The following is a 13,861-nucleotide window of genomic DNA, read 5'->3' as shown; positions in this document are numbered from 1 at the left end:
GAAAAAAAAAACCCAATTTCTCCCCGTCTGAAGAATTGTCGGTTTGTTCGAAGGATGCGGTTCTCCTGCGTGGGCAGGAATTTTAAGCGTGGGGAACATTTTCACCTGGGCTCCACCCTGGCCAAAGGGCGGATTGCGGACCGTGAGCAATATTTACTCACTGAGTAAGAAATCAGTCATCCTGTAATAGAGACAGGATATGCCATTTTTCTGGTGAGTAAAAGTCTTTTAAAGAGACCAAGAGCATCTCGGGGGTCTATGAAGAGCAGGGAAGGGATGAGGAATCTCAGAGTTGGGAGGGACCTTAGAGGTCCTCTAGTCCAACCCAAGATTTGCCCAAGATCACAGAATCATAGAAACATCATAAGGCTCAGCAAAGAGTCCATGGGAAGCCGGATTTGCTTCACAATCGTGTTACTGCAGGAATCCACTTAACAACTGCATCAAGAAAGGACGTAAAATGGGGCAAAGTTCACTGAACCAGTGTCTTGCTTAGCAACGGAAATTTTGGGCTCCATTGCAGTCGTAAGTCGGGGATGAGCTGACCTATCCCCGGACCGAGCGCTTCCTGCGTTTTGCAAACGGGGATCGAGAGTCACCTGCCAAATCCTGACGCTCGGAAGAATCCGACGGTGTTTTTTTTACCTTTATTTTCCAGTTCAAAAGCAGCCGTGGGAAAACGGTGGCAGAGCTTAACAGTCATTGTCCCTTCAAATCCCTCCCCAGATCCCAGCAATAACTATCAGCAGCGTTTCTCCCCCTCCTCGCCAGGGTCGCCAGTCCTGGGGGGGCGTGGGGGGGACGTGGGGGAGGTTGGCCAGGAGAAGGAAGAGTGGGGTGAAAGGGGGGGGGTTGTATTTTTTCCTCCCACCCACCCCCTGGATCGAGGCAGCCAATGAAGAACGACAGAACGACAGAGTTGGAAGGGCCCTTGGAGGTCTTCTAGTCCAACCCCCTGCTCGAGCAGGAAACCCTAGGCCATTTCAGACAAATGTTTTTTTATGCGTTAAATAATAATAATAATTACCAGTAGGAAAAAAAAAACAATCATTAGGGCAGGACTGGACTGCAAGCGTGACAGAACTCTGTGCAAACCTTGTGTGTGTGTGTGTGTGATGAATTTGGGAGCCTGAAAGCTGGCTTTGTGTGTTTGCAACGTGTGGCTGGCAGGAAGACCATGAGGTTTTCCCCTCCAGACTTTTTTTCCACTCATTTCAGTGAAAAGGGGGTTTGTAATTCTACGATTTTGTGAACGGTGTAGGGAACTCGCTGAATCACAGGATAACGGAATGGGAAGGGCCCTTGGAGGTCCTCTAGTTTAAGCTCAAGCAGGAGACCCTCGGCCATTCCAGACCAATTTTTTCTTAGCCTCTAGTGGCAAGCTGTTCCACTGGTTAATTGTCCTCACAGTCAAGAAATCCCCCCCCTCTTTATTTTGAGTATGGATCTCAGAACACAGACCGTGGAGGTCTTCCAGTCTAACCTTCTGCTCAAGGCAGGAGTCTTTATATCATCCCAGACACGGTCCAGTTTCTTCTTGAGGACCACCAATCATCTGCAGCTTCTGGAGAAAAGTCGTTCCACAGATTAATTAACAGAATAACAGAGCCGGAAGGGACCTTGGAGATCCTCTAGTCGAAGCTCCTGCTGCAGCAGGAGTCCTTATACCCTTCTGGGCAAAAGGGTCCAAGGCCATCTCTGAATTCCTCCATCTTTCCTCCTCTTGGGGAAAAACCTGAAAATCATCATCATCAGCCACTGGATTTCTTGAATGGCCAATTTCAGAAGGCCATGGAAGCCCTGCCTTCAATGAGACGCGACATCCCTCCATCAAAGGCCAGTTGTTGCTCTTCGCCTTCCCCTCCCTAGGCGGGGCGGCTGTGGGGGTCCTGGAATTTCGCCCCAGAATTTCCTGCAACCGTTTATTTTGAAAAGTCTCCGGCCGGCTGCTCTATTCATGCCGGGAATTCAGTCTCTGCCCAAAAGTGCCCGGAGCAAGCAAACTCAGGAACCGCCTGCTAACCTTGACTGAATCCTGGTTTCCCTTGAGATTTTGGGGAGGGGGGCACAGAAACATGAGCGAGGGGACTTGCGAACATCCGGTCAGCCTTCGGAGAGCCCGGGCTCTGCAAGGAACGTGGTGTTTGCAGGAGGGCAAGGGAACAAAGCTTTCAGGGCCTTTGTGGGGGCAGAACAGGCCTGGCCAACAAAGCCAGGGAGGAGTGCCGGCCCGGTGCCCTGCGGTGCTCAGGATCCGTCTCCTTTCGCCGGGTTTGTTTTTCTGCCCCGAGAAGAATTTCCTTCTCTTCTGTGCGCCCCACCTGGGCTGTGAGAACCTTGGCAGGGGGTGTCGGGAGATGAGTCTGGGGTGACTCTTTGTGGGGCACAGCGTGGGGCATGATGATGGGGAAGCTTTTGGGCTGGAGTGTCGAAGAGGAGGAGGAAGAAAGGAGAGGAAGAAAGAAGGAAGAATGGAGGAGGAGGAAAAAGAGGAGGAAGAGGAGAAAGGAGACAAAGAAGGAAGAATGGAGAAGGAGGAGAAAGGAGGAGGAGGAAGAAGGAAGAAGAAGGAAGGAGAAAAAGAAGGAAGAATGGGGAATGGAGAAAGAGAGAAAAACTCACTGAACAACTTTCTCACTTAACAGTGGAAATTTTGGGCCAGATGGTGGTCGTATCTCAAGGACCACCTGCAAACCAGGAGCATCACAGAGGGACCTGTCCCTAAACTAGACCTGTAGAGACCTCGGTACCCAGTCCTGACAGCCAGGGTGACATTTTCTGAGAATCTCCTGTCCTTTCCCCACTTACAGCCTCCCCCCTCCCTGCCCCCCCCCACTCGGGGCATTGTCCTTCTTCCTCTTGGCAGCCAGACTCCATTTTCCTTTGAAGTCTCCCTCCAGTTCAGCCGCTCGTCTCAAGAGGCCCCGCAGCCTCTGAAGTGCCCTCTTGGCAGCGGAAGTGTCTGGGGAGCTATTCTTGGAGGCCGGGGGTCCATTTTGGGGGAGAAGGAGAGTCAGAGGGGGGGGAGAGACCACCACTGTGGAATAAGGATGGCCTGGGAAGCGGTGGGAGAAGGAGAAAGAGAAGGAGAAAAGGAAGGGAAAGAAGGAAGAAGAAGAAGAAGAATGGAAGGGGAGGAGGAAGGGGAAGGGGAAGAAGGAAGAGGAGGAGAAAGATGAAGAAGAAAGAAGGAGAAGGAGAGGGGGAAGAAGAAGAAGAACAGGAAAGAAGATGATGATGAAGAAGAAGAATGGAAGGGGAGGAGGAAGGGGAAGGGGAAGAAGGAAGAGGAGGAGGAGAAAGATGAAGAAAGAAGAAGAAGGAGAGAAGGGGGAAGAAGAAGAACAGGGAAAGAAGAAGATGATGAAGAAGAAGAGGAGGGGGGAGAAGGAGAAGGGGTGGTGGTGGAGGAGGAGTTTTGGTGGTTCATGATGCCATGTGTTGTGGGGACACTGCCCTGGTCTTGACAAGTGACCATTCAGATGTCCAGGGAAGCTTCCTTCAGCCAAGGAAGAGGGACACGGGGCCACCTCTTCACCCCATGAAAGACCTGGATGTCAGGAAGCAACTTTGCTCCCATCCAGCTGAAGCAAACCGGCTACGCATCCAGAAGAGTAATAAAAAAAAAAAGGGGGGGGGGGGAAACCGAAGCGTCTGGCCCAATGCCCACAGCAGGTGGCCTGATCTACCTGACCTTCAGCTCTTGGCTTTGGAGACATGAGAGGAGGAGAAGACCCCTTGGGGGAGGGGAGGCTCTCCTGATTTTGTTCAGGGCCGCTGATCTGAAGCACCAGCAGAGCAGGGGCGTCAAACAACCCACCCACCAAGGGAGGGAAATGACTTTGGCCCAGCCGGCAAGAGCAGTTGACACCCAAGTGAAGGTCACCTTATCTCAGGAGGCTTCATCACAGCCCGGAGGTGAGATTGGCCAGATGGAGGGCCCTTATCTGCCCCGGCAGCAGCTATTCTGGGATGCAGGCAGGCTGAGTGGGAAGTCATCAGCTGAAGGTTTTCGGCCGAGAAGGAGCCTCCTGGCGGTTTTGGTGCTTCTGAGCCACGTTGGAAAGGCACCTGATGAAGCCCAGAAGGAGATTTAATCTGCATTCCACAGGGGTGAAGCTGTGATCGCTTCTGGACATCCTGTCCCATCCCCACATCTGTGGCTCGAGGCTGCCTGGGAGGGTAGCATTCAGAGGACCACTCGGCAGCCGTCTAAGCCGGGGCTCTCTTTTGCATTCATTCATATTTCTTGAGAATTGATTTTGTGGAGTAAAACACAGAGAGGAAAAGGAAAGAGGAGAGGGAAAACAAGGAGGGAGGAAGGGAGGAAGAGAAGAAGGAAGAAAGGAAGAAAAAGGAGTGAATGAAGGAAGCAAGCAAGAGAGGGAAGGAAAAAACTGAAGGAAAGGAAGGAAGGAACAAAGGAATGAAGAAAAAGGAGTGAAGGAGGGAAGAGAGGGAAGGAAAAAAAGGAAGGGAAGGGAAGGACCATCATTAAAAAGTAAAACAAAGACCAGGCTGGAAGCCACTCTCTCTAATCCCCAGGTGATTCACTTAATGACCATGGCAGAAAAGGTCTTAAAACCAAACGTGGTGATGTGATGACTCTCTTAACAACCACATTGCTTAGTGATGCAATTGTGGTCGTAAATCGAGGACTGCCTATAGGACCTGCTCTGGTACTCATCCCTGCTGGGGACCCTTTGACCCGCCCACCGGCTGCCCCTCCCTCTTGTCTGCAAGGAACTCTGGGAGTGGTAGTTCTTGAGAAAGGGAAGCTGCTTCAGGAAGCTTGGTCTGAGAGAGAGAGAGAGAGAGAGAGAGAGAGAGAGAGAGAGAGAGAGAAGCTTCCCTGATCATGTTTAGTGACTTTCCGCTCTGGGCGTTTGTGCCCGGTGTGTGAATGCTGCAACATCTGGCATTGCCAGGGCACACCTGGGCCCACCTGCAGCTGTTGCATCATCCCAAGGGAAGGCCTGACCCACAAGCCCCCCTTCCCCCCTCTGGGTGCTCTTCCAAAGGGATTTGCTGGTCTAAGGAAGAAAACCCCAAATTAGGAAAACTTTCCCTGCATTTTCTCTTCCCGGCTTTCCACTGAGAAGATGAAAGCAGATCTTCCTTTGAAGCTTCTTTCAAAGGGAAAAGGAATTTCGGGGAGGGGGGGTCAGAGAGGAGGGTGATGTTTTCACACGAATTGGGTGAGCAGGTGGCTCAAAGATGGGTGAGAATCCCTCCCTCCCTTCCTTCTTTCCTTCCTTCCTTCCCTTCCTTCCCTCCCTCCCTTCCTTCCCTTCCCTGATTTCAGCATCTTTCAATTCTCCTTCCTTCCTTCCTGGCCATTCCATGCCGTGGGGGACAGTTGGCCTTGTGGGTCCTCCCCATGGTGAAAAGTTGGGCCCCAGCGCAAGGGAAAAGGCCTGAGCCTGGCAAATCCTGCTTTTCTTTTGGTACATAAAAGGAGCTTTTGTCGAGGAGATCCCCTTCCCCAAATTGGACCGAAGTTCTCCTAAAACGGGGTGAAGGAGCCCACTGCCAGAACTTGCTACAAACCCTTTCTCCCCACCCACCTCCCACCCTGCAAGCCGCTTGGCTGCCCGCCTCTGGTGTCATGCGGGCTTGTGCGCGTGAAGGCTGACCTTTCCCGGGATGGCAGACTCAAGTGACCGAGAGGGCTGCAGCCGGAGGAGAGAATCCGGCCAGGCTACAAAGGTCTGTTTTCCTTGTGGGTGCCTTCTTTGTCCCTTCTTTGGGGCGGCAGTTTAAGCCATCCTTGCCCGAGGTTGCGATTCCATTTTTTTTTTTTAGCAGGAAACTCCTACAATTCTCCTGGTCTTCTGGCTCCGTCCCTTTGGCTGATCATGGTCCACCTTGAATCGTGGCCTCTGCAGATTGTGGTGATTGCGTGGCCTCTGCAGATGTCCCACCCTAAATAAATAAATAAGTGTGGCAAATAAAGCCAAGCCTTTGGCTTCTGGTGGGCCATTTTGCCGAGAGAAGTTGGAGGTCACAGAGAAGAGGGGGGGGGGGTGTCCACCTATTCTCCAAAGCACCTGAGGGCAGGACAAGAAGCAACGGACGGAAACTATTCAAGGAGAGAAGCAACCTGGAATTAAGGAGAAACGTCCTGACGGAGGACAATTAACTAGTGGAACTGCTTGCCACCAGAAGTTGTGGGTTCTCCATCATTGGAGGTCTTCAAGAAGAGATTGGACAGCCATTTCTCTGAAATGAGATAAGGTTTCCTGCTTGAGCAGGGGGTTGGACTAGAAGACCTCCAAGGTCCCTCCAACCCTAGGATTCTGAGGTTCTACATCTTCGGAAGGTTTCTTCAACGTCTATCATGAGTGAAGCAGAAATCTCTTGCTGGGTTCGACTTGTCCCCATGAGACCCCATGCTGTCTAATTCAGAGTTTCTCAACCTTGTTCACTTGAGGGGGCTTCAACTCCCAGAATTCCCCAGCCTTTTTTTGTTGTTGTTGTTAAGTGGTTCATGCAGCCGTTAAAGGAGAATCCACTTTCCCTCCGTTGACTTTGTTTGTGGGAAGTTGGCCAGGAAGGTCGCAAATGAGGATGACTTGAGCCCAGAGTCCTGCGACCGTCACACATGCATAGCTTGTTGCCAAGCACCTGAATTCTGATCGGATGACCCTGGCGAGGCTGTGACAGTCACAAGTGGGAGGACACGTCATGAGGTTATTTTTTTTCCCAGAACTGCTGCAAGTTCAGTCACTAAACAAGCAGTTGTAAGAAGAGGATGCCTGTTTTGCACTTATTGGTGCTTTAAATTTAAAACGGAAAGCCGTTTCTTGCTTTGCAGGTTCTTAAGAATCTGGCATGACTCATTGCAGCAACCTGGACAGGAGGGACTTTTTGAAATATCAAAGATATTTCTATCATGGAGAGATGCCCACCGTGCCAGCGAGGGGGCTCCGTGCCAAGGGGACCGAGGAGGCTGTGCTAAAATTAGCCAGCACGGGGCAAGCGTCCCATGCCGGCTCCTGACACCACTGAGCAACGTCCTTAATCTGGAGTAAATTCACTTCCCCAACAGCATCCATTAAGAGGAGTGGATGGCAAAGAGGAGGGAGCTTTCTGGAATCCGTTAGGAGCTCCTTTGCCCTGTTTCTAAGTCAGGTGCCAGGCCAGCTAATGGGGGAAAAATCTAGACTTTGCTGATCTCTGATGCAGGAGGAGGAAGGGACAGGCCGGTCTGCCACTCATGCCGGGAACCGGTCGAGCGGGAAATGAATTTTAGCCCCTGAGTTCACTGGTCCCTTTCCCCTCTGCAGAGGCGTCTTGTGTAGGCTGTGATTTGCTTGGCCAAAGACCGGGACTGAAGAAATTAACAAACAAGGTGGACGCTTTCATTCCAGCCTCTCCCCCCCCCCTCCTCCCGTGTAGCAAGCCTGACAGGGACCTTCATAACTTAAGGCCCATGATTTAAACCAGAGACATTCCTCCTCCAGGTAGGGCTGGCGGTTTTTGCAAAGCAAAAAGAAAAAAAAAAAAAAGAAAAACTGACACTCAGGCCGGCAGGTATCGGTTCCCACCTGTGACCCTCCGTGGCATCCCTTGTCGCTTTCTGCAACACAGACGGATGGAAAAGGAGGTTAAACTTCTGGACAGGATTTGAGGCTCTCGGGACGGAAGGAGAGGTAAGTGGGGTGGGGAGCATAGATACCAAGGGGCTGGGACCCGGTAGCTTTGGCGGTCCCTAAATTGTGGATGGGGTTTTTTTGCGGAGTGGGGTGGGCACCGAAGGGACATAAGATTTTGCTTTATTATTTTAATGCGTGGTGGTTTTAATGGTTGTGAGCCTCCCAGAGTTACCTCTGGACAAAATGGGAGGCATATAAATTAAATAAATTAGAGGATCATGATGAGGATGGATGGATGGATAGATAGATAGATAGACAGACAGATAGATAGACAGACAGGCAGACAGACAATTCAGAGGCTACAACCACATAGCTGCAGCTTGGAAATGGAGCCGAAAATGTGATCACAAAACGCAGAATCCAGGATTGACGCAGGCTGCAGTTGTGGGGTAGAGATCTCACTTGTATTTGTATGCTAATCACTGCAATTATGGGGAGGGTCTGCAAAACCCATCCTCCACTGCGTCCCCCCCAGAAGGCAGGCAGAGTGGGCCACTCTGATGCAGCCGTCATAAGTACACGCCAGTTTGCCAAATGTCTGAATTTGGATGACATGAACCTCTAATGCTGCAATGGTCATCAGTCTGGAAAACATTCCTGTGTGTCTTTTTTTCGGTGCCGTTGTAACTCCAAACGGTCCCTAAATGAATGGTTGTAAGTCGAGGACTGCCTAGGGGCAGGGAGCAGTTCTCAACAGATTCCCTCTGCGTGCCTTAAATAGCTGTTTCCTGAATCGCCGAATTGGTACCGTTCACAAACGGCACACCTGTCTGGAGGCCGAGTGGCTGCCTTCTGGTGAAATTCCACTGCGGGGGCTTTGCTTGCAACCTTGGCCAATACCCAAAGGCTTATTTTTGCATCCACTCAGACTGAAAGCCACCAATCAATGGTCCGTAAGTGGGCCCTGTCAGGTAAGGTTGCTATTCTCAGGTCCTCTTGTTCTGCTGGGTTTAGTTGATGGATTCTCCTTTGACTGCAATTTCATTCAGGGCTCTTTTCAAAGTGGGCATCGAGTCATCCTCCTCCACCCATCCTCCCGTCTCCTGGCTCAGGAGCAGAAGCTTTGCAGGCCCATCAGGGTTTTGGTTACACTCGTCTTGCAAGAATTGGAGATGTTTAGTGAAACAAAGGACTAATTTAATTTAATTAATCATATTTCTATGCCGCCCAACTCCCAAGGGACTCTAAGGGCAGTGATGGCTAACCTTTTTGCCATCGCGTGCCAGGAGAGGGGGGGTTCGTGCACGGGGGGGGGTGTCACGCGCGTGCCCACACCCATAATTCTATGCACCCTGCCCCCGTGAATGCACGCGCAACCCCCCCCCCAGCTCCCCCCATTCCTGGCATGCGATGGCCCGATGGCCCCGTTTTTCTCTCTCCCCAGGCTCTAGAACCTTTCTAGGAGGGCGAAAATGGCCTTCCCCACCCTCCCAGATGCCTCTGGAGTCTGAAAACAGTCCGTTTGCCTAACCCTAACCCTACTAGAAAGGCTCTGGAGCCTGGGGAGAGCAAAAAAAAGGGCCTTCCGGTCTCACCGGAAGTTGGCAAACGGGCTGTTTCCGGCCTCCAGAGGGCCTCCGGTGGGTGGGGAAGGCTGTTTTTGCCCTCCCCAGACTCCTAGAAAGGGTCTGGAGCCTGGGGAGAGAGAAAAACAGACCTTCTCCACCACCCCCCGAAGTCCTCTGGAGGCAGGAAACAGCCTGTTTCCCAACTTCTGGTGGACCCGGAGCTGAGCTCGCATGCCCACTGATATGGGTACACGCGTCACCTGTGGCATGCGTCCCATAGGTTCGCCATCATGGGACTAGGGGGGGTGACATGACAGCAGTCTTCCAATATTTGAGGGGCTGCCCCAAAGAAGAAGGGGGTCCACGTATTCTCCAAAGCCCCTAAAGGCAGGACGAGAAGCCATGAAACTAATCAAGGAGAGAAGCAACCTAGAGTTAAGGAGGAATTGAACAATTAAGCAGTGGGACGGTTTAAAAAGTTGTGGATGCCCCATCACTGGAGGCCTTTAAGAAGAGCTGGACAACCATTTATCCAGGATAATAAGCAAGGGGTTGGACTGGAGGACCTCCAAGGTCCGTTCCAACTCTTTTGCTGTATTCTTTATTCTGAGATTCATACTCAAAATAAGGAGGAATTTCCTGATTAAGCAGTGGAACGGCTTGCCACTAGAAGTTGTGGGTGCTCCATCACTGGGGGTTTTTAACAAGAGACTGGACCGCCATTTGTCTGAGGTTGGCATAGAGTCTCCTGCTTGAGGACTAGAAGACCTCCAAGGTCTCTCTGTCAATCTCTTTCCTTCTCCCCTTCCCGACAGGCCTTCATTTGGGCAGGGGGCAGATTGGATGACCTCAGGGGACCCTCCCAGTTCTAACACTGCTCCTCTGGGGTTCCCTCCTTCTAAGATCTCTCGGCTTGTAACAGGAAGGTGAAGAGAAACTTCCAGGCTAATGAAAGTTTATTAGATTAGATTAGATTAATGAAATTTAGCTGCACCAGGCTTAGTCAGGTTGCTAAGGCTAGCTCAGGAGATCCTGGTCTGTTGGCATGGAAACCAGAGATGGAGACAGCGTCCAGGGTGGCCAAGAGAGTGGGGCTGACCAGCCTTGCCTACGGTGGGGGAAGGGCTGCTGGCAGGCACCGTTACTGGCCCTCCTGCACAAAGGGAGAAAACGAGAGTTTTGCAGCAGGCTGGATGTGTGTGGAATCGAGAAACATATTGTGGGTGTGAGGATCAGAGAAAGTCCCCGCATAGTTGCTATTTTGCCAGAAGTGTAGGAGAGCATAAAGTAAGGTGGATGACCTTGATGGAGATAATGCAAAGCAGCAAGAATTAAATAAAACTTCTGTGGAATCCACAACAAGCAGGTAACATCCCTGAGAAGATCAGAACACAGGTTGCCTCCAGAAGCTGCGGCTGCTCCATCACTGGAGGCCTTTTAAGAAGAGAAATGGATAATCACCTATCCAGAACGGTCTAGGGTTTCCTGCTTGAATAGGGGGTTGGACTAGAAGACCTTTGAGATCCCTTTCAGCTCTGTTATCTCTGTAATTCACTGAATTATAAGAAGTGGGGAGGGGGGGAAACGCATGGGGCAATCAGACTTGCAAAATTCTGCTGTAATATATATCTAGATGCTTGTAAGGTGCCTGCAGCTGGTGTGGTTTTTCTGCAGAAAATCCCGGTGCAGATGGATTCAGACATGTTTTATCCTGCTCGGCTGGGGTTTTTCCAGACCTGGGTGCTTTCAAAGATAGGGCAATTTTTGGAATACTGTGGGAGAGAGGGGGTGGTTGCTGTGGAATAGGAATAGGTCTTTCTGCATCTTTGCGCTGGGGATTGGCAAGTGGCCCCTCACCTGTCGAAGGATCTGAAATTTTAGGAGCTGCAAACATGCAATGGACTTTTTGCAACATTGAAAAGGAAGAGTTGGAATTAGCTGCAGGCTTGGGTGGCGTTTAAATTTTTGGTTTTCCACATCCCTCCTAGTTTCTTTTGTTTGGCACTGCTGCTTTTCTAGCTTTTGCTTTCTGAAGAAAGTGGATTTTATCCGTTCCCCATCCTGGGGAAATAACAGAATAGCAGAATCGGAAGGGACCCTGGAGGTCTTCCAGTCCAGCCCCCTGCTCGAGCAGAAGACTCCAGGCCATTTCAGACAATTGGTTGTCCCAACTAATGCTAAAAGATCTCTTGCCTTGAGCAGAGAGTTGGACTAGATGATCTCCAAGGTCCCTTCCAACTCCGTTATTGGGTTATTCTGCCAGCGTCTCCATTTCTGGGCTACACCTGTGTTCACATGATGCTAGCCTGGTCCCATGATGAGATCATGCGTTGAGTCATGCTTTCTGATCGATGAGCAGCCCCTTGCGTCAGCCAGAAGGATGTTTTCCTTTCTAGGTTTCTTCTTTGGCCTTCTTAATTCTGACTTCCTTGAACTTTCTCCGGAGGAGGAAGCCCGCTCAATTCAACTGAATTTTATGACAGAGCCCCAGAGCCGCTTCCAGACACAATTTAAACCTGGCATTCACCCAAATGGTTGAACACATAAAATATTTAAATCAACATTGCCTAAGAAACCAATTTGTAACTGAAAAGAGAGAAGAGAAGTGAAATTTTGATTCTGTAAAGTATTTCTTGAAGCAGGAAGGACTTTATCATGGTTGGAAGAAGAATCTTAACAGATTATAACAGATTAACAGAGTCGGAAGGGACCTTACAGGTCATCTAGTCCAACCCCCCACTCAAGCAGGAGACCCTACACCATTTCTGACAAATGGCAGTCCAATCTTTTCTTGAAAGTCTCAAGTGATGAAGCTCCCACAACCTCCGAAGGCAGCTTCTGTTCCACGGGTTGATTGTTCTCCCTGTCAGAAAGTTCCTCCTCATTTCTAGGTTGAATCTCTCCTTGGTCAGTTTCCATCCATTGTTCCTTGTCCGGCCTTCGGGTGCTTTGGAAAACAGCTTGACCCCCTTCCTCCTCTCCGTGGCAGCCCCTCAAGTATTGGAAGAGGGTTATCATGTCTCCCCTGGTCCTTCTCTTCACTAGACTAGCCATGCCCAGTTCATGTAACCATTCCTCATATATTTTAGCCTCCAGTCCCCTCATCATCCTGGTTGCTCTCCTCTGCACTTTTTCTAGAGTCTCAACATCTTTTTTATAGTGTGGTGACCAAAACTGGATGCAGGACTCTAGGTGTGGTCTTACTAGGGATTTATAGAGTGGGGTATTAGTACCTCCCTTGATCTTGATCCTTGTTTAGACCAGCATTCCAGTTATTATTGTTAACACGCATGAGCAGATTCTGCTGGATCCCAGAACCAACCCATGAGATACTCTTCTCTGCAGACAACATTTTCCAGATTTAAACTAGGAATGGTGGTTTGCCTAGCTTTGATTGACTGAATAAGCCCCCCTGCATTCACAGGAGCCACTAAATCACGTGAGAGACAAAATTGAAGATTTTAAAATTCTTGCAACCATCTTTAGAATATTTTTCCCAGCAAGGGTTGAGTTGCTGTCAAGGCAGATTTAAAGTTTGCTCATGTTGCCTGGAGCTGATTCCTGCCCTGGCAGAATTAAAAAATTGGATGTTTCCTCCCCCTCCTTTTTTTTGCCTTAATTAGGGTGGGGGGGAGTTTAAAGAACCCTGGAGTGAGTGATATATAGAAAAGCCGCTTCCTTCGCATCTCTCCATAACTTTCTGGAATAGGGTTTAGCTTCAGCCCCAGGCTGAACTGCTTTTGTTCAGTCCTGTTTTTTTTAAATTATTATTATTATTTTTCTTCCAAGACAGGAATTAGCGGGAATTACGGGCAAGAAACCATAAAAATGGTTGTTTCCCAACTTGCAAAGTCATAAATCCTGTTTGGGAAAAGTTAGACAAACAAGCAGCTTTACTGCACCTTCTCCAAATTGCTCAGGTATACAGGAGACATCCCGTGTGCAACTGTAAGGCCTCCCTCAAGACACAATTTGCCTTCAGAGGTGGTGGGAGCTCCATCACTGGAGGTTTTCAAGAAGAAGAGACTGGAGAGCTGTTTGTCCAGGATGCGATGAGGACTCCTGCCTTTTTCATGTTCATAAAATCCCAGGGCTGGAAGGGACCTTGAAGGTCTTCTAGTCCAACCCCATGTGCAGGCTGGGGAATGCTGGGAGTTGAAGTCCACACCTCCCAAAAGTGGCCAGGATGGAGGGACACTGCTGGATTTGCTCAAAGGGGCAGGAAGCCCATCAGTTTGCAAGCAAGCAATAAAACCACCATCCCAACGCATGAGAATTTACCCACCTCCTCTTCTCCTTTAAAAGGGATTTCAGAGTCCGATGCCAAAGGGATTTGTTGCGTGCGGTCAAATTTCCTGCACGGTCTAGTTTTTTTTCCCCCTCAGGACATGACAGCTCTGCTTGTCATAAAAATCTATTTCCCTAAAAGGGAATTTCATTTTTTTTTTAAAAATCTCCAGACAATCCCCATCGGCTTCATCTTTTTCCGGGCATGTGATGCTCACACACACAAAGACACATCCAGACTTGTGGGTGCTGAATTGTGCCAGGTGACACATCGGTTGCACGATCCCAACCGCTCTTTCTCTCAAAGCCACTGCTGACCAAGAGACTTGTTGGGGCTGGAGTTTCTTTCTTGACTTTCTTCCAAGGTTGTTGGGCAAGAAGGAGCAGGGGGGGAAAAAAAACCCTCAA

At 50.0% G+C, this 13,861-nt stretch overlaps 2 protein-coding genes across 2 annotated transcripts in view; one reads left to right on the top strand and one right to left on the bottom strand.

Moving 5' to 3' along the window:
- Positions 1–13,861, bottom strand: part of ZMYND12 (zinc finger MYND-type containing 12) — a 58,086-nt gene that overhangs the window by 11,105 nt on the left and 33,120 nt on the right. The gene's annotated exons all lie outside the window — the stretch shown is intronic.
- Positions 7,524–13,861, top strand: part of SLC2A1 (solute carrier family 2 member 1) — a 31,029-nt gene continuing 24,691 nt past the window's right edge. The window contains exon 1 of the mRNA XM_034424260.3: positions 7,524–7,655. The gene's annotated coding sequence lies outside the window, so the exon portion shown is untranslated. The remainder of the gene's footprint in view (positions 7,656–13,861) is intronic.

Source organism: Pantherophis guttatus, chromosome 15, assembly GCF_059756535.1.
Source record: "Pantherophis guttatus breed Tessera chromosome 15, ASM5975653v1, whole genome shotgun sequence".
In the NCBI taxonomy this organism is placed as follows: domain Eukaryota; kingdom Metazoa; phylum Chordata; class Lepidosauria; order Squamata; family Colubridae; genus Pantherophis; species Pantherophis guttatus.
This window is presented reverse-complemented; position numbering and strand designations above follow the sequence as displayed.